This window comes from Cricetulus griseus, chromosome 3, assembly GCF_003668045.3.
Source record: "Cricetulus griseus strain 17A/GY chromosome 3, alternate assembly CriGri-PICRH-1.0, whole genome shotgun sequence".
In the NCBI taxonomy this organism is placed as follows: domain Eukaryota; kingdom Metazoa; phylum Chordata; class Mammalia; order Rodentia; family Cricetidae; genus Cricetulus; species Cricetulus griseus.
Window position 1 is genome coordinate 123,715,621 of NC_048596.1, and position 3,956 is coordinate 123,719,576.

The 3,956-nt window shown below is 41.9% G+C and overlaps 1 pseudogene; it reads right to left on the reverse strand.

The window, feature by feature from the left end:
* Nucleotides 1–904: 904 nt before the first annotated feature.
* LOC113834925 lies at nucleotides 905–1,569 on the reverse strand (annotated as a pseudogene).
* Nucleotides 1,570–3,956: the final 2,387 nt, after the last annotated feature.

Below are 3,956 nucleotides of genomic sequence, written 5' to 3' on the forward strand. Positions count from 1 at the left end.
TTTGTGAATAAACTCTTCCCTTGTTAGGGTCACAGAGAGGTGTTACTAGGTCAGACTCTGGGATGTTCTGTGCAACTGTTTCCCAGCAGGCATTTACTCCTCCAGGCACGCCCATACATTTTGGTTTTGTTTCTTTCTGTCTTCCGTCAATCCATAGGAGAATGGAGTTTCACTGCTGCTGTAGTTTGTTTGTATTCATGGATGCTGGTGAGTTTGGGTTTGTTTTCAGATGTTTGCAGACTTGTATGTAACTTATTCTTGAGAAAAATCTGGAACAAACCCCTCACATACTCATCACTGGGCCTTATCTTATGGGCTGTTATGGTCTCTTCAGATTCTGAGATTATTAATTCTATTTTGCATTATTAATAAATAGGCTCTTTAGTCTAATGCATGGCTTTTGAGCTTTGATTTAATTAGATTAGTTTTGGCCTAGAAATCTTGCATTTTTATCCGATCAGTTCCATATACACAAGTCATCCATAATTCATCTCCTTGCCTTTGATATTGGGATAACCTACTTAGTCTTTCTTTTCAAGAACCCATCTGAGACAGACCAAACACCACCTTCTGCTCACAGCCAGTGGGGTGGGTTGAAGTGGTTGTTAGTGCTGATATCGCTGTGTAACCCTCCCACACAACTACACAGCTATAACTTTATTTAGAAGATACTAGGCCAAAATTCAACCATCAATATACCACCTTATTTTCTACCGACAGTTAGTGTGGGGGCTAGGTGAGATGACTAATCTGTTAAGGGCACCTGCTGAGAATTCTTTTATTTATTTATTTATTTAAAATTTTCTTTTTTCTTTGTGTGTGTTCTCCAGGCAACATGTCAGATCCACTGTGGACACATTGTGGGTAGGAACATAGAAGGCAAGCCCATGAGCTTCCCGTTCTGCTATGGGATGACCTTGCCCACAGCCTTGGTAGCACTAATGGATGCAGGGAAGACATTCTGGGCAGCCCCACGGGCCTCATGCCACAGTTTCTCAGAGGAGCCATCCACAGTCTTCTTGGTGGCAGTGATGGCTTGGACTGTGGTCATGAGCCCTTCCACAGTGCCAAAGTTGTCATGGATGACCTTGGCTGACGCCTAAGCAGTTGGTGGTACAGGGAGCATTGTTGACAATCTTGAGTGAGTTGTCATACTTCTCATGGTTCATACCCATCACAAACGTGGGGGCATCAGCAGAAGGGGCAGAGATGATGACCCTCTTGGTCCCACCCTTCAAGTGGGCCCCAGCCTTCTCCATGGTGGTGAAGACACCAGTAGACTCCACAACATACTTAGCACCAGCATCACCCCAGTTTGTGTTGGTAGGATCTTGCTCCTGGAAGATGGAGATGGCCTTCCCATTGATGACAAGCTTCCTATTCTCAGTCTTGACTGTGCTGTTGAACTTGCCATGGGTAGGGTAGAATCATACTGGAACATGTAGACCATGTAGTTGAGGACAAGGAAGGGGTCATTGATGGCAACAATCTCCCTTTGGTAGAACTGCAGGCAACCCTGATAATCAGGCATCCAATATGGCCAAATCCATTCACTCCAATCTTTACCATTGTGTCTCAGGAACGAGACTGGCATTGGACAAAAAGATGCGGCTGTCTCTGGAACAGGGAGGAACAGAGCTGAGAATCCTTTTATTAAGAGGATATCACACCAAAATTCAATCATTAATATACAATACACAACCTTGCTTTTCAGCTAAAGTTAGTGTGGTGTGTGTGTGTGTGTGTGTGTGTGTGTGTGTGTGTGTGTGTGTGTGTGTGTATATAGGATGGCTCACTGGGTAAGGGTACTTTCTGTTAAGCCTGAGTTCAATCTATGAATCCCACAGAATGGAAGGAGAGAACCAATTCCTACAAGCTGTCCTCTGACCTCCACAGGTGTGCATGCACCTCTCCCCACACTGAATAAATAGATTTCTTTTCAAAAGGTAATATGAGTCTGGGGAGACAGCTCAGTAGGTTAAAACATTTTCCATGTAGTCATGAGGCCCTGAGTTTGAATCCCCAGAACCCAAGTGAAAAGTTGAATGTTTACTGTGAGCTCCTATAATCCCAGTGTCTCTAAGGGTAATGGAAACTGGAGAATTCCCCTGAAGCTCTTAGCCAGCTAGCCTGGTGTGTGCAGTTGAAAATTAACAAGTAGACCCTGTCTACAGCAAGGTGAAAGGGAGGAGGAGTACTTGAGGTTGTCCTCAGTCATGCACCCCCCTCAACACACACACACACACACACACACACACACACACACAGAGAGAGAGAGAGAGAGAGAGAGACAGAGACAGAGACAGAGAGAGACAGAGAGACAGAGACAGAGAGACAGAGACAGAGAGAGACAGAGAGGGCTAATAAGAATATGTTTTATTTCAAATGGGACATCAGGGCAATAGGTCAGGAATTAAATTACAAATTTAACGTTTTATTTTCACACTTTGAGTACCCAGAAAGCAATAATTCCTAAAATCATGAAAACATGTTGAATTAATTAGACAGAAAAAGTGGGTTAAGTCATTTTATTTTTAATGTCTTATAACATAAATAGACGCACTTATAACTTCAGCCTACAGATAGCATACTTTGTGAGATCATTATTCATTTAAGGCACTACAAATGGAGGCAGGAGAGAGGGCTCAGTGGTTAAGAGAGCTTGCTGCTCTTACAGAGGATCTGAGTTCAGTTACTAGCATCCACATGGTGGCTTACAATCATCCATAATTCCAGTACCAAAAGATCTGACACTTTCTCCTGAACTCCATGTCGTCCCGGCATGCTCGAAGTACACTTACATGCAGACAAAACAGACAAAACACACATACAATATAGAAATAAGTAGATCTTTTAAAAAAACTAAACAAACAAATACTACAGTTATTTGCAAAGAACATTTAAACATAGTTTTCTTTTTTTATAAAATGGTACTTCCAAGATTGATCTATATAAGGATGCATCTCTCTCTCTCTCTCTCTCTCTATATATATATATATATATATATATAGAGAGAGAGAGAGAGAGAGATCACAAGCTACAAATATGAAATATATCACACTACCTATTACAGCCTGGAGTTCTATAGGAAAACCAATAAAGATTACTTAGTCTTTCTCAAGAAAAATATATTCATCTTTACAAATTTAAAGTATACATTCATATGTAAATTATAAAAGGGAATGTACTAAGCAAGGTGTCATACATTCCAGGCTGGCCTTGAACTTCATATAGATGAGACAGGGCTTGAATTCCTGGAGTTCCTGCCTCCACCTCCCCGAGTTCCTTGCTCAGCACATAGTGTGCTGCTTAGAATATAGTTGTTATAAATCTTGAGACGGTGCTTCTGTCTACTTTTCTCCCTTTCTTTCTTTTTTTTTTTTCCTTTCTGTTTTTTGTTTTTGAGACAGGGTTTCCCTGTGTAGCTTTGAAGCCTGTGCTGGAACTCACTCTGTAGACCAGGCTGGCCTTGAACTCACAGAGATCTGCCTGCCTCTGCCTCCTGAGTGCTGGGATTAAAGGCATGCGCCACCACCACCCCCCAGCTGTTATTTTTTGTTATAACTTTTTCCTCCACACATTGGTTGGTTGATTGATTAATTTTGTATGTGTGTATGTGTGTGTGCAACAACCTGCAATAGTTGCTTATCTCCATCTAACACATGGGTTATAAGGATCGAACTCAGGTCATCAGGTTTGTGGCAAGCATCCTTACTCAATTGTGGTGATATATTATTTATGATTTATGAAAGCTTGCTTTAAGTGTACAGAAAGCAAAGCTAGCCACAAGCCACAGCGCCAGGCAGTGGTGCCACACACCTTTAATCTCAGGACTCTAGAGACAAGCAGACAAATCTGTTAGTTCAAGGCCACACTGAGCTACTGATACAGTCCTAAAGAGAAAGAGCTTGATCTCAGCACATGGGATCACATGCCTTTAATCCCAGGATTTGAGA